The sequence below is a fragment of the Colius striatus genome, chromosome 3, assembly GCF_028858725.1.
Source record: "Colius striatus isolate bColStr4 chromosome 3, bColStr4.1.hap1, whole genome shotgun sequence".
Lineage (NCBI taxonomy): Eukaryota > Metazoa > Chordata > Aves > Coliiformes > Coliidae > Colius > Colius striatus.
The window spans coordinates 92,384,450-92,409,101 of NC_084761.1; positions in this window are offsets into that span (position 1 = coordinate 92,384,450).

Sequence of the window (24,652 nt, forward strand, 5' to 3'; positions counted from 1 at the left end):
TTCCAAATATTTTCCAGTCAGAGGTAATCAAAAGCAGAAGGCTGAATACTAATACATTCAATTTCACCCCTTTTGTTCGCATCTGTTCCCTTATAATGCTATTTTCCACACTTCCAAATCATTGATGATGGCAGTTTGTTGGAAAAAAAAAAAAAAAAGTGTGTGGGGAGGAATCATATAGTTGAAACATTTTTGTGAAACACTTTCAAATATGCTCAATTAATCAATTTACTGATGAGCAAACCAGTGAACTGTATCATGGAAAAGAAAAAATCCTCATGTCACCCCAAATTGCTTTCTAACTACATTGTTAGCATGGAGTATGTACCAGAACTAGACAGCAGTAAAATTTGCTAAAGAGAAAATAAATGTGGTTTTGGCATCAGTCTGTCCACAGCTACTTTCCCTGTAAGGAGAAAAAGCACTAGATCCAGGAAAGTATGCAATGCTGAGTTAAAACCTCATGTTTTCTTGAATTGGCAGTGGCTTGAGCTCTTCATGATTATACCATACTTCCTTAAGCAAAGTACATCAGTAATCCAAAAATGTTCCATGAACAAGGGAAACTCAATATTTTGTCATCTGATCCTACTACTAAGAATTGTTGATGTAACACGTGACTTAAAACTTTAATAAATAGGAAGTTCCAGTCAAAATGCAGAGCACATCACTCCATCCTTCACTGATAGGCAGTCAGCATGATGGGGAAAATAAGAGATTTTCTAATGAACTTCACAGAGATCAAAGACAGAAGTGATTTCTGGATCATTCAATCTCTCCTATATTTCTCTGGCAATTAAATGATATTCAGACATCCTCCAACTAGCCCAAAACAATATCAGACTCCTCAGAACCAAGAATGCATGCAACAAACAGCAACCAAGGCAAGAGTCTAAAAATAATGTAGGTTAATTTGACGTGTCCAATGGCTGCAAAGAAAGGCCACAGTCTTCAGACATCCCTTCCAATTATTTCTGCAAGGAAATTTCTCAGCTAAAGTGTCTCCAGCCAAATAATCAACCATCTATTCCACCTCAGAGTGGTCCATCTGCTTTGCATCATATTTCCTCAACAGTCAGCCTCTGGTGCTTTAGAAGATAGAGAAACAATACAACGTTGCCAATGAAGAAGTTGTGCGTTGCATAAATTCATCAATGAAGTCACAGTTGATTGAGTGTGAAGCTGATAAACTGATAGTATCTCACTGGGGAAGTGCGAGAGTTATGTCTGAATCCAGGGTTCATCAGGACAAGGACCAGAAGGGACCACTGTAATTACATGACTTAGCTTGCTGCTTCTGCATGCACACGGGTCAAAGGACTAACATGTAAGTAACTCTCGATACAACAGCCATGCTGATGCCACAGAGATTTCTCCTACATTTAGTTCTTCATAGATCAGAAATTGCCAACTGAATTTCTCTAACCTCTGTTCCCAGTCACTGGACTTCAAACCCTGTTCAGTAAGGCTGGAGAGTCCTTGCTGTCAACAATACTCTAATCTGATCTTCTGGGATAGCAATAAACACAAAGACTACAGTGTTGAAATAAAAAGTCAGGTCACAGTAATAATAGACATTCTCTGATTATGCACCTCTCTTTTAGGGACAATCCATTTAAACCTGTTTCTAGTAAAGAATGCTTTCTGTTGTGTTTCAGACAACATATGGTCTCCCTAAATCTCCTTTAACAACATGAAAAAGTCCCTGTCCTCAAGCTCATTCCCCTATTATATTTCTCTGTTACTGTTTCAATTACACCAGACTTGAACTGAAGCTGCATGCATGTAGTGTCAGTAAAAATCTTGTTACAGAGGCTACACCGTATTTTCTGAAGTTTGAGTAGGACAGTGGCTACCTATAGGTGTATGATTGAGTCTATCTGAAGATGAAAGTAGCTGTGAGATTCATTCATGCACTACTCAACTGAAATTTGAATTCTGCCACACTGACAAAATCACAGAATCACACAGAATCACAGAATGGTCAGGGTTGGAAGATACCTCTAGACACCACACAGTCCAACCCCCTGCTAAAGCAGATTCCCCTCAATCAAGGGGACACAGGAATGTATCCAGGCAGGTTTGGAAACCTCCAGAGAATAGGACTCCACATCCTTTCTGGGCAGCCTGTGACAAGGCTCACTCATCATCATAGCAAAGAAGTTTTTCCTCATTCAAGTGGAACTTCTTGTGTTCCAGCTTATACTCATTACCCCCTTTTTTGTCACTAGTCATTGCAGAAGAAAGACTGGACTCATCCTCTCAAGATCTGCCCTTTAAGTATTTACAAGCATCGGTAAGGTCCCGTCTCAATCTTCTCTTCTCCAGGCTAAACAGCCTCTGATCTCACAGCTTTTCCTTATAAGAGAGATGTTCCAGTCACCTAATCATTTTTGTATCCTTCATGGGATACAAACAACCTGGATCTGATTGCATAAAAACAGCACTCACTGGTAGATTATTCTTACTTGTAAGGTTTTCTCGAAATGGGAGTCAGAACTTAATATTTGAGAAGCAAAAAGAATGCCTTAGAGATATCACCAGCTGATTTTGCTTCGAGAGGGTAGTCAATCCTGTGTCAGATGGGAAGCAATTAAGAATAGAAGACAAAAGCAATGACTGGCCCAGAGCAAGACAACCAGAAGTTCCTGAAGTTCTGAAGTTCCTACACAATGTCAATGTTTTTTCAGGATAACCAACTTTTTTTTAATTTCACCTTCTTGCTGCAGAGAATAAAATATATGTCAAGTGGCATAACAGTATATGTCCACATGAATGGCTATCTATATCTATGTGTATGCAGAACACACCAATAGTGATTGGTGACAAGCAGAATAAATTACTCAAAAAAACTTGAAAACAAGGTTCATTTACAACTACAGCATGCCACTGAAAACTACAGTGCAAATTGCTTAGTATGAAATTTTACTTTTAAGCTTACTCCATTATAAAAATCTTCACAGGCTTCTTTCCCAACGTGCCCTTTTCTGGCTCTACATGAAAAGATATTCAGTGTATTAGCCCCATGCTGTTATAAAAATGGTTTTATACTTTGTGAAATTATGCCAGGACAACGCCAAATAGCTCAGCTTAATTTAACATTTACACATTGTTGTGAACTATCAAACCAATACTTGCAAAAAAATTATATTAAAATGGGGGTTAATCTAACAATTTACAAACCATACCATTTTAAAAACATGGCAATTGTTGTTCTTAACTCTGTCAAGACCACATGCTGTGCAAACACCTATTAAGAAATCCAAGCTTTTCTTAATGTATTGGAAGAGTGAAAATGTGTAATTGGAAAAGAAAGTGAAAACTCCCTACAAATGGAATTGGCATGGACATATCCTTCAATGGATTATTGTTATCTGTTTCACCACATAAAATAACAACGGTGTTCAAGCCTACATTTTTTTTCTAGTATATTAGGAGAAAATAAGCATTTAATGGTGTTTTGAGAACACTTAAACCTCACCATTATATTCTAAAATTGATCTTGGTGTTTCTGCTTCATGCAACAAGCCACTCTACTGATTTTGTGAAATGCTAAAGCTAGTTCCTCTGGGAAGTCGAAAGAGACACAGTATAAATTGTGGGTCATTTTGCTGTCCTGGTTCAGCACATGTTCCTCAGCAGACAAGCAATGAAATGAGACAGGTAAATTGAGGCTAGGATCATTTTGTATACATCATCCCTAGGATTAATGGACTAAAGTGTCAGCTTCAAAGACAAAGCTTTGGGAAATACAGAGATGAGATATCCTTATTTTAAAAATTATTATTTTAAGTGGCTGCTCTTTCATTAAAGAATATGAGATAGTCCCTTTCCCACATTCACAAATGCAGGAATTCACAAGTAAATTATTTGTAAAATATGCAGTATCCTTTGTATGCTCTGTACTATATGGCTGTTGACAGAGTAACTGCTCCAGATACGTAGTTTATTCACCGCATCAACACTAGACATCTAATAGTCAAGCAGTTAATACAGACTAATCTTGAATTTTGCTCTGTGGGAAGCAGAAAGGAAGGCTTTTTAGGAGAGCATCTCCTTCCATCCTAAGACAGGACTTCTTAAGCCAGTAATGTTTAGATATTTGCCTCAGACTGGGATGTGTCATCTTCCACAAATGCCTCCCCTTGACATGGCTGTTCCACGATGCTAGGCAAACTACAACATTGACCTTTGTTCATGAACATGTGCTCGTTTAGTCTGAGTCACTATGATCTATCTAAAACTGTCTTTACTGGCTCTTTCCAGATTTCATGTTTGAAGCTTTGACAACAGCACATTTCACAGGGTTGAACACAAGACCATGAATCACTCAAGTTTACTGCAGAGTGTTTTCAGAGACTGTCTCTAGAGACAGTCTGTATTTTCAATTTGCAATCAAATGTCTCACCTGGAAGCCTCACTGAGCTATTGACTTTGCTTGTTACATTGAATATTTCATACAGCTTTCACAGCAATACTCCCTGTATTATGATAACTGAGATTTCAATACGAATAAAACTGTGATGGGGTATCAAAGACAATCTGAAAAGTTGCAAACAGCCAGTCTTTGAGGAAAAAGCAGTCCTTTTGTACTAGATACTTGCCTACAGTGTGGAAGGAATAATTAATTTCAGAAACCACAATCAAAGCTGGTTGCAAGCTTTGAGCAGAAGATGGTCTACAGAGATGAGGCCCATCTAGGAACAAAGACCACGCTCAGCCAAAAGTACTGAAGGACTTTGGAATGCCTTAAGGACAGGGACAGCTCAATTGACACTTATGGTCCCAGGCAAAACAGATAAAACTACTCAACTTGGGGAAGAAAATAGAAATTAATTTCATCCAAACAATCAAAACCATAAAACCCTAAAACATAACAAACAGAAAACAACATAGAGTGGTACAATGATGAAAAGTATAACCAGCCCTTTAAGATCACCTTCTCCTCACCCCTCCCCTCTTCTCGGGCTCAGAGCCCTGATCCTAGTGTCTTTACCTCCTCCTCTCATGAATGATTCAGAGGGGTAGGAAATGGGTGTTTCAGTCAGTCTTTTCCCAATAGCTCTTGCCATTTGCCTCTTCTCAAGGCAAGCAGAATCCTCACCGGTCCTCCCTGCTCCAGCACAGGGTCCATCACAGGCCAGGCAGCCCTTGCACAGGCTGCTCCGATGTGTTTTCATCCAGAGGGCTGCTACTCCTTTCACAGAATCACAGAACTTCCCCCTTGCCTCCTCCTGTGTGTGTCTCTGCAGCCCGCAGGCTCCAGCACAGCCTGCGCCATGGCCACCTCCTCACACAGTCTCCTGCCCGTCTGGGCACACTCACCCGGAGCTGCTGGTGGCTCTCAGTCCTGCCATTGCCCTCCATGGGTTGCAGGGGCACAGTCTGTGTTCTCACCATGGTTTGAAGAGGACTCTATGGTCCAGAGCTCCTCCTTCCTTCCCTGATTGTCATGTTTAGATGGTTGACTTCAACTTGTACCACTCCTCCCCATCCTCTTCCTGCTCAGATCACCCTTCTTAAATAATGATCTCAGCGGTACCAGGTGGGCCTGGCCGGGCTGGAGGTGGGGCCACCTCAGAGCCAGGGGATGTTTCAAGAACTACTTACTAGGACCAGCACTGCAGCTGCCTCCTCCTTGTTACCAAGCAAAAAGCGGCTCCACACAAATCCATGACAAGAGATGGACTCCTCTGTTCTGGACTATAGCCTTTAAGCTACTCCCCATAACTGGTGATAAACCCCTAAAGGTACCATATACTGTTAATTTTATTTTATGATAGATAAGGAAATATATTTGACTAATGGATTTTAAATTATTAAAAGTCAATATCCAGCACTGTATTCTTTTGAACCTTCCTGACACTTCATGCAACTCCCTTAGTTTTGGCAAAGAAAAAATATCCGTAACATCAGCTTTACTTTTGCTGATCATTTCGCTTTCAAACACACAGTGCTACAATATTTGAGCTGCTGATAGTACAAGATGGTTTTCAAAATTTAAAGATATCTGCCACCATTTTCAATTGAGAGAAAAAAAGCTCCTAAACTCCAAAACAGTTTGATCTGCTTCAAGGATTTATGTATCTATTTTTATAAAGCCTAAATTTGGAAATATAAATGAAACCTTGATTTCTGATCAAAACAAATCTTAAAGCTAACTGTTTGAAGCTCAGGGAAAGAAGCTGCTTTACCTGGATTTATCCTAAGAGTAGCAGTCTCTTTTCTTTCTCTAAGTTTTCCCAATATTTAATTCAGAGACTTTTTTCACTAGCTGCATAGTTGCACTCAGTCTGCACAGAATCAAACAAGTTAAATAAGAAAAAGATTATGAATTATTTATTCATCTCAGACTCTTGAACCAACCACGGTTTTGGAATCAACATTGAAATACAAGCAAACAAACCTACCATACTGATAACCCTCAAGAAGGCACTGCAGGTTCGAGTTTATTCTAGTAATCCTTTTTCCCACTTGTGTCAATATTAATTCCATGCATTGAAAACTATCCTGCTGCTTCAGAGCAGTCCTTCATGATGCTATGCTGATTCTGCCTATTAAAGTGGTCAAAAACCCCTACTCCACAATGGTTTTCTACATGAGGAAACTAACCTGTGGTCAATTCATTCAGCAGATAAATCCTTATGAATTTAAGAGTTCAGAGTGGTTTGAATGCATTTCACCTTCAAACAGTATATATGTATCTAAAGGTTTGCATGTTAGGAAGTCTGAAATTCAAGCAGGACTTCTGCATAGTTCCGGAATTCTTTACTAGCTTGAAAACTTTAAGGATGAAGAAAGAGTTAAGGCCATAAGACATGTAAAAAGCTAACAGGATTATGGAGAATAAGTGACTTTCATACCTCTATTGTTTGTTCTCTTTATTGGTAATCTTTATTTTTCTTTATTTATACTGTCTTGAATGTTGGGAGAAAATCTCATACACAGAATTGAATTTTCATGGTGGGGCTACTGCTTTGTATAAACCCAGGAACACACCGAAGAAAGAGAAGGTCCTGGAGACTACGTCTACCCCTACAGAGGCTGCAATTTCATCACATTTCTCCTCCTCTTCTCCTCATAATAAAATTACGGAATCTTCAAATGATTTGAGTTGGAACAGATCTTAAAGATCATCTAGTTAAACCTCCCTGCCATGGGCAGGAAACACCTGCTAGACCAGGTTGCTTCAAGTCCCATCCAACTTGACCTTGAAAATTTCCAGGGATGAGGCAGTCACAATTTTTCTGGGTAACCCAATCCAGTGTCTCACCACCCTCACAGCGAAGAATTTCTTCCTAATATTTAAACTAAATCCACCCTGTGTCAGTTTGAAGTCATCCCACCTTGTCCTAATGCTACATGCCCTTCTAAAAAGTCCCTCTCATCTTTCTTGTCAGCCTTTTTAGGTACTGGAATGCTGCTGTAAGGTCTCTCTGGAACCTTTGCTTCTCCAGGCTGAACAATCCCAAGTCTCTCAGCCTGTCTCTATAGGAAAGGTGGTCCAGACTTCTGATCATCTTCATGGTCTTCCTCCAGCCTCACTGCAACAGCTCCATGTTCTTGTTCTTGTTCTTCTTGTACTTCTTGTTCTTCTTCTTCCTTTTACAAGTAAAGCATTAAAAAACATTTCAGTGTAAGCACATTCAAATTACTTGTTGCACATTGCACAGAAAGCCAAGGAGCCCCAGTGGATGACTCAGTGCTTAATTGGTAACTTTTTGCTGCCTTTTCTCTGATGATGTGTACAACTATTGTATTTGCTCTGAAATCTTTATGTCCAAAGATAGTAACTGGCATGCTATTCTCTTGATCTATGGATCTTAAGACCAAAGCATACTGTAAAATGAGATTATCATAATGGGATTTAAAGTTATTAGAGGTAAAGTTGTAGTAATGTATAGTAAGTTCCTGACATTTTCATTTAGCAGTGAAAAATCGCATACCTACAGCAGATACACTGTTAAAAAACACCTGAAAATGATCTTCAAGGCCTGGCATCTATATTTTGCAGCTAGGTTTACAAAATTATTATAAGTAAACTTTTATGAGAGGGAGAAAGAAATAACAAGACATTCTATTAATGGAATAGGAGTTTTACCAAAGGCATAATGTATTCAAAAATATAATAAATGCCAGTAAAAATTAAAGGACCTTATTCTGCTTTATACTACTGCTATTTGAAAGGACACTAGCAATATAAGACAAACTACTCCCCCAGAACACCTAGAAATAAAATAATAATAAATAAAGCCCTCTTAAAACTACAGCCATTGCAAGAAGGTCTCTTTATGTAAAGTCAACTAAAAAAGCCCAAGCAACAATACTGAAATAATGACACTCATCAAAGATGAGCCTTTGAGGGGAAAAAAGTGTTGGGTTAATACACTGCAACTGTAAGCAGGAAGTGTGGGAGCCATTAATTGCTGATTCAGCTCCTGGTTCTGTTTTTGGTAGTTAGTCAAGGAATTAAAATTAAATCTGTGTGAGGGAAATGAAGAAAAATAGAAAAAAAAAACCCAACAAAAGAAAAAAAAACTTATTGATTGAAGGCAAAAAGGTAAATCATGCAGGGGGCCCAATCTATTCCCAGACAACAATATCAAGCAATGATGTGGCTCCAGGGCAAAAGAACTTAATGCATTATAAAACATAGCATAAAAGCTGGAGTTGCTCTTAGATCAAAAGGTAAGACTCTCCCTATATTACCTCGTCCACAATGAAGTGCTTTGGGTCCAGAGATATGAGCCAGTAACCCAAAATACTAAGATCTGTGAGACCTCAGTCAGGGAAAACACTGAAGGCTGAAAGCTAGAATCCACAAAAAAATCAGAATCTGGACTACCTTGTCCTATTATGGCAAAGAACACAAATGCATCACATACATTCATAATCCACATATGTTGCATATACTTACCAAGTACCAGTGGTGTGAACTCATCTTAATAAGAGGTGACTGACCACTAATGCAGATCAATTAATCACTGCTGCAGCAAAAGTTGTACACTATTTTCTAAACCACAAGTGGAACTTTTCATTGTGTTGAATCTGGATACAAGTCCAAGAGCCTGCCACTGATAAGAAAGGATGGCACTAGCAGAGAAAGCAAAGCAAATTGACAAGTAGAAAAAAGTAAAAAGAACCAAGATTGCTGGTATTGTTAAAATCTGCCATTGAGGCTTTAGATGGAAAAGAAAAAAACATGGCAAAGCAAAACCCATGAGATTCCAGAAGTTATCATCTCACAAAAAGAGCAATTGACAGCATCTTTGATGGAAAGAAATGCTACATTAAGAGACAAATGGCATTTATACACTAGCCCAGGAATTATCCCAACTAAGTCCAGCTGAGGAAGGATCAGTTAACAGTTTCTCCAGATGTCACAAAGTAGGCCAGGCAGCAACTGGACCAAAGAAGTTGTCCAACAAGCAGGCTACTAACTCAGCAAGCTTAAAGAGCTAATCACCATGCCATGGCGTCAACATATCAAATTGCCTGGAGTGGGACATATCTTCAAAGGATACTTTAGGTCCACATGAACATGCAGCATATCACTGAGAAACTGTATAAAGATTGTAAGCTCTGGGCTATATCAGCATTGTTTTTTCAATGTCACTGACATAATACTTTCCCTGAAAAAGAACATAAGGGAAATTATACCTTAAAGAAGTTCTAGACTGACTAGGACAGCTTTTTTTATATTGTAATATGAGCTTTCTTACAATATAAAAAAAGCTGTCCTAGTCATTCTAGAACTTCTTTAAGGTATAATAACATTCCAAAGTCAGACCCCTCTCTGTCAGCTAGGTCTTGGAACGCTACTGAACACACTGATAATCCATCAGCACCTGCATGGACAGCCACCACAAGGACCTTTCCTCTGGAAAGATGAAACAAATTGGGATTCAGCCAAATAGTCTTTTCACTTCTGTATATATCCTCTATTTTGTGAGCCTATGGAAACCTACAAAACCTGAAAAAGCATTTACACATGAAATTCAATATGGTGAGGCCTCTGAAAGACATTCAAGGAAGTCTCCAGGGACCAGTGAAATGCCATGTAGACCTACCAAGTAAAGTCCAAGTGTTACATGGAAACACTCTTTCAAAGTTATGCAAGCACTCCCGTGTCCAAGACATTGGTAATTTTGCCTCAAACTTCAAGGCAATTCTGGAAGTGCTCAGCACTGCAGTCATAAAATACAGTTACTAACTTGTCATATGTATCCCAAGAGAAGCCTTAGTAGACCTGCCTGTGAATTTTGAGGATTACGGTCTAGGTCAGTATCAAAAACCTGCATCATAACACAAATTCAACAGTTGCCTTTCCAGCAGTCTTAGCAGAGTGGTCAAGATGACAGAGATGGATTCTTCCTCTCATGCAAAGAGATAGAAACTGTATATCAAAGCTGACACATACAGAGCCATGATCCAGTCTTACAGTCTACATTGTTTGAACTTTACCTATTTTCTAGCTAAAAAGAACTTAGTGCCCAGATCTAGTAATATAATTCTCATTGGCATGTGTCACATGAATCTAAGACCAGAAAAATCAGTCAGAATCTTACTAACCTGCAGTCAGTCAGACAAAGACAAGGAAAGCAAAAATCCAATAGGACTTGACAACACTAAGAGGAAAAAAAGAGCTTCACAGATCAGTTCTCTAAATATCTCTAACCAAGTCTTTCAAGCATATTTGAGACTTGGACATTTGTTGACAAACTCAAGACATTCCAATCTCTTGATCTCATAACCAAATCACAGAATCTTAAGGGATGGAAAGGACCTCGAAAGATCATCCAGTCCAATCCCCCTACCAGAGCAGGACCACTTAGAGGAGGTTAGACAGGAACTCATCCAGGTGGGTTTGGGATGTCTCCAGAGAAGGGGACTTGAACCTCCCCTTATACCTGAATCTACTGAAAAGAAGGTCATGATGGTAACCAGAGGCCACAACCTATATACATTTCTCTCGTCTTTTCAGGTGAGTGGGTGGCATTTTCAAAGTTAGTGACAATAACTGAAACACAATGAATGTATTAACTTTGCACACTTACTACTTTAACCAGTTGTTTATTAATTTTAGTTACTATATCAATCCTGGATCAGTATCCCACACTCCCAAGTGAAATGCCTGCACCATATGAGGATAGTGCTGAAGTTACATTGAGTCATACAGCCTATGAACTTTCTCATATCACCAGCAGTGGCTGACTGCTTTCTTTTTTACAAGCTTTTAAGTGAAAGTCCTCTATTTCCCCATGAACTGAACAGGTTGAAACCCATGTGCTTCTAGGAACATTACTTATTCATGTCTATCACAAGTTATCATTCCTGTGCATATTTCAGCATAATTATTGTTTTCCAGCTTTTTTCTCCTGATTCAATGTCTGCTTCGTATATTTTCCTTCTGGATTAGTGTTCCATTATGCATTTTTAAGACTGTATCTCATTTTCTAATTTCCTGTCATGTTTTTAATGTCTTTTTTAAGTATATCTATGTCATTCCTGGTCTCCACAACTCCTCACAACTTAGATTACTTCCCTTTCTGTGTTATTAAAGGTAATATCAGTAGTGAAGAAATCATTCCTGTTCAAGAAAGTGTCTTCATGTGTATTTAAGTGCTGTTGAAATCCATAGGGTTACCCTTAAAGGTAACCATAAGCTTAAGGGCTTCCTTGGCAAGGGCCTATATCATGTGCTGAGTGACACAGTGCTCAACTACACTACTGCCAACAGTATTACACATATTCACTGTCTCTCTCCTTTATGCTACAACAGATATTTCTCTATTCACGTAACTCTTTGCAAGTCAGGTGGAATGATTGTCGTGGGTACTATCACATAAGACTGGATCAAATGCATCACTGACCTACAACTACTTCATAGTCATTGCAATCCATTCACCCTATTCTTCTGCAGGATCATAAAGGCATTATATTTTGTCCAATGCCATGGGACTGTAGACAAGAATAAAGTTAAAGAGCACATACTTTTGGCCTCATATCCAACCAGAAAACATTTTTTTATGTTGAGATTTGCTGTTACCAAATGCAACTTCCATATTCATTCTTTTTTATTTTTGTCTTCATATTATACATGCTTTTATGAATCTACCTTGTTCATGAGATGTTTTCAAAGGTATTTTAACTTTAAAAATCAAATTTCAATAGCCTTAACAGCATAAAAATAATCCTCTAAGATCCAGAATTTGCCATCTTGACTCACTAAACAACAGGTCTATAAATTTGTACTACACCAAAATATATTAACATATAAGTATACTGTAATTCATTGCTTCTCTTTACCAAGACTTTGAAGACAGGACTTTTTGCTTCTCCAGTCTCATTTATTCTATTTTTCTTTTATTTTCAAAAAGAGTTTAGTGTCTCGGTTATTTTCAGCTGGGATAATCCAACACACTTCTCATTTGCATGTAAAGTACAGTCAATGCGAATTGATCAAAACCAAATTAACAGCAATTGGTTCCAATATTTTCCCTGTTTACACATTAGCTTGCTACCTTTAACATATAGATGTATTGAATTCAGCTTAGCAACCTGAGCATGAATGCTGTGGCCTTTAAAGAGAAACTTATCTGTAATTAAAATCATGCACAAGTTTTAGTGGGAATCTGTTTACTACCTAGAAAGCGAGCTGATTCTAAAAATGAATAGAATTTAGCTTTGTGGTTCATGGGTTTCATTCTGAATTAAATCCCCTAAAATTATGGAGAGTTGGTTTTATTAAGCTTCAGTTTATATGAAGATTGTGTCTTGTTCTGGGTGGGATATTGAAGAAAAATTAAAAGATACCCCTCCTTCCCACACCACCATTGATTCCTTTTTTTAAGATACCATTACAAACTGATAATAAGTTAACACAGTTATAATCATTATGAGCATTTTTTGCAAAAGTCATACAGTAAATATGCATTGAAACGACAGGCATGTGGTATAAATCATCTGGCACAGTGTTCAGAGGACAAGTAATAAAGACTTCAGAATAAAAACTGAAGCACATATACAGCAGTTGCTATAAGAAAATGATTTATCCTATAGGGTATATTGAATTGCTTATTATAATTTAGAATGGTAATTGCTATGGCTTCACTATACTGTTTAATTGCTACAGTACACTGATATATACCATGGAGGACACTGCAGTAACTGCTGTCGTTATATAACAGTATTTGCATAATCTGCACTGTGGTTTATTCTTAGTAGATAATGCAGTATACACAGGAATCAAATTGTTTCTCACCATATTGATTGCAATTAAGGACAGAAATATGAATACTAAGATAAGGCCTTTTTCAAGGTATACATCATAGCACTGAAACAAAATCCAAGTTTAAGTCATTACTGTGCTGGACTTTCTAGGAAAATAATTATAGAATTGCAACTACTGAGATTTTTGTAACACAAGTGTAAGGCAGAATTCTGGATTTTTTGCAAAGATCTCCATTTTCCAGGCCAGATCTTTCTCACAGAAACCTGCAGTGAAATCAACTTAATCACTCCAGAGTGATGAAGGGCAGGATTTTAAACTAACGCGAATCATTGCCACCGTTGAAGAGTATGTACTCTTCCCAACACTGCATGACATTACAATGCCTGGATGGGAACTGGATGAAACTGTGGTCTATGCTGGAGGTCTCTACACTGGCAAAATGTCAATGAGGTCCTGTGTGAAACTTTGATGTTAGCTTGGCTCCAAGGGTGCTAACTACCTGTTCAGCTTTGCCTCCAACTCTGCAGGGAGCCAGCAGTGACCCCTCTGAGAAAACAAACCTCCTCCCTCTCTCTCCAGACACAGGTTCTCCTTGTTACTTTTGAGAACCTAAAACTGACTGCATCCCTGCACATGTTACCAGACTAGAAGGCAGAAGCATATTACCACAGAAAGGAGCCACCACTGGAAATTTTCCAATGCCAAATCTCAGGCCAACTATTCTATCAGCAATGTTCCCACTGCACTTGGGTACTGGGACAGTCTACAAGGAGTGGAACTCCTATCCAAGAGTGTTGGGGCTAAATTGTAGCAAGCTATATAGATCATTATAAATCTTTTCCTTTTCTTAATTACGTGTTCCTGTGGGACAATATAAGGACTATATTATGGCAAAAGGACAGGTGTTATCATGTATTGCAATGGAAACTGCAACGGAAAGCTTAAAAAGGACTTGTCACTGGCCTGACTTTTTAGTGTTTAAGGGAAAAAAGCAGAAGCTGTGGATCATAGGCACCAGCTACGCTAACACACTTGAATAGGTGGCATATTTTGATGGATTTGTTTATGTTTTTGTAAGTGAAAGTAATCAATGCTATTTACTTTGATTTGGGAAATTTGCTATTTGTTATTTCCACGGGTTCTGACTGACAGCAAACTAGCTGAAATTTTGTCTTCAATTTTAGCAATTCACTCATCTTTCATTTAAAAAGAAGCCAGACAAGAATCAGAAAGAAAATCATGTCACATGGCTCAGACAATCTCAGTAATTAATTGTAAAAGCAGGTGATAAGGCTCAGGAAAAATATTTGGCAAATATTTGAAAATAACTACTAACAACTCACTGAATTAAAACATCAGAGTTGATAACATAGGATTATAATTAGCTCAGCTCTACTGTTAAAACAAGGGACTGAATAAAGTTGTGAGGACACCTCACTAGAAAAAAAAAGTCCTGTTTCACTTTGTGGACTTCCGTAGTTTCCAGAAGCAAAGGATAACAGGGAACATTGATGTACGATAAATGTAGCATGCAATCACTCTGATTGTTTGTGATCATGACATTTTACAAACACTGCTTCTCTGTCATTTTCTAAAGTATTGTTTTAGAGGATTGTGGCAGAGGTAAAAGAAAAAAAGAAGAAAAAGAACAAAACAAAGAGAAATGTCACACTGTCTCCCTAGACAAGCCAGATTGAAAAATTGAAGAGAAACCGACTTGGATGAGATAGATTCATAGTACTGGCACTATATCAGCAAAATCTTTGATTTTAGGATTATTGAAGTAGTAAAAACAGTGATTCTTTTCACAGGAATGTATACTATGCTATCTATATACTACATTGAGTACAGCACTAGTGGCTTGCAGTTAGAGCAAGAGCTTGCTGGATATGTTTTCATTTGACTCTGTTACTGACATACTGTATGACCTTGAGGTTCAGATCCCACTCATGAGATGGAAATAATAATCTTTACCTATTTTGCAGCTGGGTAGATGAAATCTCCGAGAGCTCTCTTTAAATGCCTGCAGCCAGTAATTAATGCATCATATATTTCATTGTATTTCTCATTTTGTAAGGGGAATTAAATAAACTTTAAAATAACTTTTATTTTATAACTTTTAAAGCTATTTTTAAATAACTTTAAAAAAAAATAGTAAATAATTTCCCTGCAGTGACCACAACCCACACCTGGCCCATCGCATTTGCAGATTGGAGAACTGGAGTTAAGCCAATACAGTTACCCTTTAACCCTTCAACCATAGTTAGGTCAGACCACAGATTCAGCCCACATGCTTGCAGGCAGGTGCCTAGGCAATACCTGAACATTTCTTATTTTTTAACATGTGTCTAACAATGACTTTCAGGCTTTCAACATGGCTAAAAATCTAATCCAACCCTTGCTTTCTCTTCACTTGATTATCACTTGTTCTTTTTCCTTTCATGTTGGCTACTTCCCACTAGGAAAACCTGCTGTCTGATAGTAGTTATCACTTTTTCTTTCACTAACATTATACATCTAGCAATATTTTTTACTTTAAAGACTTATTTTACTTAGCTCCCTCTGTCAGATATATCTAGTGATCTATTGTGATACCACCCCTTGGTCTTCCTCAGCCAGTAGTATAAGCCATTATCATCTTCTCCTCCAAAAACCTCATGCTTTTCCCTTATTCTTGATACATGAAGTTGAGATAAACATGGAAAAGATTATGTTGGTCCTCATGTTCTCCTCCATCAAATCTTCATTCAAAAATTCTGCATTTGTGCCTTTAAACCCAGACCACTACACAAACAGGCAGCAAGTGCAAATTGATCTCTTTTCAGCTGAAATTTTTCCTTTTTTCCTGCTTCTCCCATAAATAAAATAGTCCATACTTTGTGTCCAGAACTAATGAAGATGAACCATTTTTTTTTATTTCAATCACTTCATTTTTTGTTAAATTTTAAATGCCTAGGACATGGACAGTTTCTTGTTCTCCTCATTTGTATTTGCAATACTCATATAACATCTCAAGCCCCATTTAATGCTCTAGAAGCCATCACAGGATGCATATTTACCACCTAAAAATAAATACAATTAAAACCTGAAGATTCTCTAATTTTTGTTGGTTTGAAGAAATGGAAAGAGCAGTCATGTGAGAGTAATGTAATGCAAATTTCATTAGGGTCACAACACAGAATGAAGAAAACTGCTTGAGCTCAGATTTGGAATACACAGATATAAACTGATAAACTATAATTTTTATCTGGAAATTATAAGAAAGTTTCTAATTAGTGAAGCAACAAATTTCAGGAATACCCCTCCAGTAGGTGAGTTTGAGTAGGGGAGATGGCAACAGGAAACCTAAGGGGTTTCAACAGAATTTTGATCAATTATAAGACCAATCCAGAGTGCCCATGTGAGCAGAGGAGTGACTGACACAGCAAATCTCCAGTCCCTTGTCCCTACTTTGAACTTTATTTAGCCTTCAGAATTGTTTATAATAACTGGTAATCAATGGAACAACTTGCAGCTCAAAGCAGAGGAATATTCTCCATAACACATAGATAGGTTATAAGTTTTTCAACCAAAAATTCCCTTCTTGTCTAGTGTAGTTATCATATCATCCCACACTTATTTAAACAATATGAAATGTCATTGTTTACATACCACAGATAAACATGCATACAACTTACAAACATACATGCAACATGTAAAATTGTTTCAGATACCAGCCCTGCAAACACACTGAACTCTGAAATTCAAACACTTTATTTCATATAGATGACCAGGACCAATTATAACAGTTTCAAAGGCAGCAGATACCTACAGTGACAGCTGACTCCACTCTTTCTAGAACTTGTTTTTGTAGTGTCCTAGAGAAATAACAGAAGCTCAGCCTGATTGACTTGAATATAGTAAATAATTCCTTTGACATTCTGAAGGATGTTAACAGAGACACTTGTACACCTATTCTCCACTCGTCTGACTTCAGAGAAGATCCTGAATCCAGCTCAAGTGTATATGCCAGGCATTCATAGAATCACAGAATCACAGAATCTTAAGAGTTAGAAGAGACCTCAAAAGATCATCCAGTTCAACCCTCATGCCAGAGCAGGACCACCTAGAGTAGGTCACACAGGAACTCGCCCAGGTGGGTTTTGAGTATCTCCAGAGAAAGAGACTCCACAACCCATCTGTGCAGTCATCTGTTGTGACTTTTGTTTTCCTATATATCCATGCAACTATGCAACTATGACACTATGTACTGACATGAAATATCAGAAATAATATTATAAGGTTCCACCAAAAGTAAGCTAGATCATCTGTGCAATACATTTTCAATAATATAACAAAAACATCCCTTTTTCTCTACTCAAAACCCTAGGGCAGATGCTGTTATACTGATAGAGTACTGCACATTCCCTGATGTGTACCGCAAGCTATGCTGGTAAAAGCACACACAAATAGAGCAGTCAACTTCTTTTAGTGTAGAATAAACACAAGAGAGTGACAGAGACCTTGTCTGTGATAAACCAGGTAAGGTAGCTCTAGCTGCAGTAATGGAGAGTCAAATGTACAGACTGACTCTCAGTGACCCATTCTGAAGGCTACAGCTTAAAACAAGAGACATTTAAAAACCTTTGAAAACTGTCATTTCCTACTGGTAGGAGATTCTTCTTGTGTTGCCAAGACACTAATCATATTAGAACTAGATTTTAAAAAAGGACCAAGTCTTCACAGCTGAAATTTCTGTACATTTTTATTGCCAGAGGGATTTTACTACCATCTACCATTGTATTGTGTAAATGAGCTAATATGGGTTTTAAATTCCCAGAGAGTTCTTTGTGTAATTAGGAGGAACCAAATTTTGTAAAATCTGTTTCTAGACCTTGCTTGTGGAAAATCTATTTTATTGGTCTTTGAATAGAGTTATTTGACTAATATACTCAAGCAGCAATTTACAATAGCTTATACTGACCTTGAATTTGCTATGCAGGAATAAATGTAATGTCAGACCTTATTCTCTTGCATGTTAAGCATCCTGATAAATTCATATAGTTGAAGCAGGACAAGCAGGAAGTTTTAAGAGAACATAAGGTTAAGTTATATCTCTTTCAGCTCAAGAGTGGGCAGCTCTGAGAATATAAAAAGACAGATACTATTCTGAACTTCAGAATGACCATCGTTACCTCTGATGGGAACTCTGTACAACCAATAAAACTCATTCCAATTTCCTTCACATCACTGTGAGTAAAGGTCCTGCACCACCTGCAGAACTGAATGAAAGCCCTTAACTTCTTAGGCAATGCCAGATTTACAGTGTTCTGAGTAAAACCAGGATTTGGGCTCCTAATGGGTTGCTGTCTCTTCCAGTCAGCTTGTGCCACTTGGTTCTGCCTTCTGCAGAACAAGGAGAAATGCTGTAAAACTTCCTTCATGTCTTTTTTACTTCACCCAAGTGGCTTCTTGTATAACCATGGCTTTAGTCACTTGGGGTTAGCATTCTGATCTGAAAATGGTCTTATACCTGCAGAAATACTTGGAATAATGGCTCATCAGCAGTTTTTAATACTCTCATCTCAAAATGATACTTGTAAAGAAACTTTTCAATATTCACCATGGAATCTGTCAGAAAACAGGTTCACTATGTGACTTCTCTGACTTACTAGACACTATCCATAACAAGCAGTAAATAAATAATATCCAAAGATGTAGCTGAATCCCAGAGACAGTGTATGACCTAATAACTTGTGCCCTGCTTGAATGAAGCAGTTTGCAAATCTGTAATTAAACAGAAACATTCAAAATTCTGACTTTTTCAGACCATGTCAGCCCTGCAAATACGAGGCATCTAAGTACTGTTGAGGATCTGGGTCTGAACAGTTTTCCCAAGGTCATACCCAACACCTGTAGCAATATGAGGAATTAAACCCATGGTCTCATCCCTTTGTAAAATAGATGTACAACAGGACTCCTTGTTTGCAGATATTAAAAGTTGTCACCCTTCAATACATGACAATATTTACATTGGGGAAAAAAGAAATCAACAGTTCTTTTGTTTTCACCTTTGTTTTGATCTTGAAGCTTCAATCCAACATTCTCAGTCTCCAAAATGAAAGCAGTAAATTGATATGTCATATAGCTTACAAAATGAGGAGTGTTATCAAAGGCAGGCTCTGTAACTAGACCTTGTTCAGTACATAAGTACAATTCATGTTGTTCTCACCTATTACTCAGGGCTTGAATATGTAAAATATGAACCATTCCACAATCTGCATGCTCATTTATATTACTTTTATGTGAAACTTAGGAAATAAAAAATGTTCCATTTCCCCTTCAAGTGTAGCACTCTGTGTTACACAGTCCTGCTGGTTATCTTGGTGAGACCAGACTTTGCCACTTTTCGCAAGGGAAAAATGGATATTTATCATTTGAGCGTTTGAGTTTAAAAGTGAGGCTGAGGCTCCCAGAAAGAAAATTAATTACATTTTCTGACATTTATGACACTAGTTGGTCTCAAATTTCACATGAGTTCAAGCTGTTTTGTGGTTGGTATACACAGAAGATTTTGTAGTTGACACAGGAGAGACTGTGGTTCCAAATAAAATACTAGCCCAAAGTAGAAGTATTTTGCAAGGTTTCAATCCAGAGTGAGGTATAAAGTAGAGGCATCATCTAAATTTTGTTCTAAGTTTTCCAAACTCCAGGTTCAAAGAAAAATTTGAGGATAATCTCAGGGAAAAGATAGCAGGGGTATTTTGTCATGAGATTTTTGCAGAACAAAGTAAATAAGACAGTTTTGAAATGGCATTGGAAGGATCACCATTTAGCTGCTTACTACTGTCTCTGCTGTGCACCTTCAGTTGAGACAAACTCAAGTCCTTATTCCTGTCTTGCATTTAATTGTCCTTCTCCTCTAATCCTTTCTTTATAGTTCCACAAACTGCTTCTTTATTCTCAACCTGTTTGACTGCACTATTGTTTTCTCCAGCTCCTACTGCTCTTGTGGGATCCCTTTTCGCAACTGCTCCTTATGCTACCACTTTCTCTGCTAAAGTGTCCCTTGCCATCTCAGACACATCTCCCTTTACTTACAGGACTTTCTGCTCACTTCAGTGTTTTTCTTTTCTTCTTTTTTTCTTTTTCCATTCCACTTTGTCAATTCATCTGTTTCCATTTTCCTTGAGCCTACTTAACTCCTGACAATTGCTGGCTCTTCTCCTTTGCCTATACTTACTCTTGGAGACTTTCCTTGTCCCTGGATGCAGTGCTGTCATATCTCTTTGTATTTTATCCTTCATAGACACAGCCATGAGGGACCCTCTCTTTATTTGCAGAAGCATAGTGAATATAAGACTGTTACCATGAATCAAACATCAGACTTCTCTGCTGAAAACAAACAAAAACCCCCCACTTAATTAACAGTATCCTTATAGATCATGTATTTCAAAGAATCACAGAACAGTAGGAGTTGCAAGGGACCTCTAGAGAACATCCAGTCCCCCCTCCCCCCTCTAAAGTAGGTCCACATAGATCAGGTCTCACGAGAACACATCCAGGTGGCTTTTGAAAACCTCCAGCGAAGGACATTCCACATCTTCCCTGGGCAGCCTGCTCCAGTGCTCTGTCACTCTTACACTGAAACAGTTTTTCCTTAAGTTTAAGTGGAACTTCTTACATTCCAGCTTCTTTACATTATCCCTAGTCCTGTCACTGGACACTACAGAAAAAGTGTTGCCCGATCCTCTTGACAAACAGCTTTTAAAAACTTGTAATTATTAATGAGATACCCCTTTAGTTTCCTCTTCTGCAGGCTGAACAGCCCCAAGTTCCTGCTGCCTTTCCTCATAAGGACGATGCTCTGGGCCCCTGATCATCTTGGTGGCCCTGTGCTGGACTCTCCAGCAGTTCCCTGTCCCTCTTGAGCTGTGGAGCTCAGAACTGGACACAGGACTCCAGATGAGGCCTCACCAGGGCAGAGTAGAGGGGGAGCAGAACCTGCCTTGACCTGCTGGACACATTTTTCTTGATGCATCCCAGGCTGCCATTGGCCTTCTTGGCCGTGAGAGCACATTGCTGGCTCATGTTCAGTTTATTATCAACCAGGACTCCCTGGTGTCTCTCTGCAGAGCTGCTCTCCAGTAGGTCAATCCCCAGCCTGTACTGGTGCATGGGATTGTTCCTCCTGAAGTGCAGGACTCTGCAATTGCCCTTGTTGAACCTCATGAATTCCTCTCTGCCTGAATTTTCACATTATTCTTTCCCTCTGAAATTCCAGGCTATTTTTTAAAATAAAACATTGCAAACTGAGTATCATTCTACCTTCCAGAACCTTACCAGTAACAGCTAAGGAAAAATGTATGATCTCCCCTTCAAGTACCTTCTTCTTGTCATTCAGGATCTTCCTTTGACTGCACTTTCTCAAGTCCTTTCCATCCCAGAAGTAAGTTTAAACCCAGTTAAGCCAGAGATGAGAACTCTGTTCACTTCATATCAATCTGCTTTTAAAGCATATATTTTACATAGTAAGACAAGGTTAGTTCCAGTCTCAGAAGACAGCACTGAATACAATTACTTATTTACTATTCTACCCCAGTAATCTCATGTCTTTTTGGTATTCTGATAAATGTCAACCTAAGAATATAAAGCAAAAGTAACTCCATGTTGAAAACAACCACATGCTGAAAAAATAATACTGACTCTTTGTTTCTGAAAATATTTTTTCAAACTTCCCAATCTGTTGAACTGGGAAACAGAATTTCAAGACATATGCATTTAAGGAACACTTTCAGAAAAGAAAGAAGGAAACAAAAACTTTTGGCATTACCTTTAAAACCTATGCCAAAGATATTTGTGCTAAGTAAAGTTTTAAATAACATATAATACTTATATTCTTCCATAGTTGAGATGCTAGGAAAGAAATATCTTACTTTTACTAAAAGTAAAAAACACCATGAACAGTTGTTTGTAGGAAAACCACTAATCCTCTAAAAATAAAAAGGCACTAAATTAAATTTTGCTCTTTAAATGCTATTGACAATTCTGTAAGTGAGATCAATTTTCAAAGTCGGCACCAAAAGGGATTCCACTTGTTTCTCTGAATTATTGACAACAGATTTACATATCCTCACTTATAGCAGTGAAATCAGCAATTTAATTTGATCCCAAATTCCCCAACTTCAGTAGCCTCTGTAGTATTTAGATAATAGTTTATCCTGAATAGTGGTCTGTCCAACACTTGACGCAATGTGGAGTGAGAAAGTGCTGGAAAGCCTCTCTGAACCATTTCAAGCAGCCTTTTAAGAAGCTATACAGCAAGGAAGATTAAACATTAGCTGATTACCGACAAGTAATTAACAATGTCAACGAAATACAGAAACTGAATTAATAATAATTATATCATCAACACACTGATCATCTTGTAGAGAATCCCAGGGAAGAGGAGAGGTTAATTACTCACTGCTAGCAGAACGGCAGGAAGTCGACCACAACCATGCCTCTGCATGGTGTTAACTGCCAGGCAGATAATTAATTAACATCATAATTGTAAGGCAGGCAGCATGAAAATATTGAAATATTACTTCATTTCCATTCTATTACCTATCTAGCACATCCTGTAACTTAGAAGTTGGAACTTCAGAGCTTGATTGTGACCAGTCTCCAGGATCATATGGCTTTGATCTTGTTTTCCATCAGAGGTCTATAACAAGTGACAGACTTAGAGGTTTGGACAGAGGACAAAGAGACATACTTGTCCTGTCTTGATATGAGAAGTTCAGCATGGTTCAGGTAGAGTTAGACTTGTTGGTATGCACATGGCTAATGAGGGAGTGTTAAAAATTTCTTCCAGATTAAAGTAAAAAAAAAGATTTGGAAAAGATAATAAGTCACATACTGATACCAAGTCCCAAGCAAGACTTCAGGGAGAAGTTGCACAGCATTCACTTGTCCTACAGGCCTTGGACTCCCACACTAAATGTCATGGCTTTCAGCTTTACTAAGGGTCATTCTCTAGATCCTTTTTGTTTTGTGGTCTCTATAAGGAATGCTCTTTTTCCATCGCAAGTTGTTTGTCTTGGAGCAGGAATGTCTATAGTCCCTATGGTCTACAAGATGAAATACCACATAAATGGAAGCATTTTGTGTAGTTATGGTCAATCTTATCAAGGAAAGACAAATTCAAACATCCTTCCTGTCAAGCTGATGAAAGGAATGAAAGAGAGACTAAAGAATTTTCTTGTATGCAGGGAAGTAATGTAAGACAGAGATGAGATGTAGTTGATGGACATTCACTGGTTGGACATTAGAAGAGAATCTTTACATTTCAGAAAGCTATTCTAAATCTCATGGTACAAACTGATTTAATGAAACCAAACGCTTACAAAATGGAGAGCAATACGTCCATTATATGACATGAGACAGAGGTGGGAGTTTGATTTGGTAAATTAAGAGGTTCCCTAGTGCGCTCTGTTCTGTCAAAAAGCCAGAAACACTTTTGCATACTCATTTGCCCTGCTGAAGGAGCAAGGAATATCATTCAGCTTCCAACATTTCACAAAGGTCTGAGTCAAACCAGACTTATCAGTCAGTGATAACTCATCTGTACAAATGGCAAAGATAGTCAACAGCTCACCTATACTAGAACATTTAATGCTATTAGAAAAAACTATGTAAGTATCTTCACATCTGAGAGCCCTTCCTGGCAGTTTGCATCATCAAAATATGCTGGGAACACCCATAAATATCTTGCTGCCCTAGTGCCACTGCCTTTGGTATGATGTCTAGCTCCCACACATATTTCTATTTCCTCCCATGATAAACAAGATCCATGTGTGTTTGTGTGGAAGGATTTTTAAAACATTAGAATAGTAAATTCCATAACCTTATGCATTCTGACCCTTTTTAAACTTTCCATCATCTTTCCAGCAAAAACTTTATGTTTATTTTAGAGAAAAAACAATCTATTCTATTTCTAACATAAACATCTGTAAATATCACCTTCCACATCTTTTGCATTTCCATAAGGAGAACTTAATTGTGCCATAATATGTAATGTAAATATAAAGCCAGAAAATGTGAGGTGCCAGCCACTTCAGTCTGCATCACTGACAGACCTAATATGTTTTCTCTCTCTATTCATTTAAATGGGTACAATACTGCTGTAATGAACACTTGCATCTCAAATAATAGAGAGAAGATGCATTTATATGTACCTCGTTCTACAAAGCTGAAGCAGACATATATGGAGTGTGGGGAGTTTTAGGAATTGCTGTCTGGATACTGCACATAATTCTTTTAAACACTACTACTGGCTATCTAAGGATTTGTATGAAGTTTTAGCATGAGGTTTAAATCTGTCGTTCCTCTGTCCTATTGTCTTTCATACATTAACTTCTTCACAGACTCCAGACTTGAGTAGTCCTGAAGTCTACT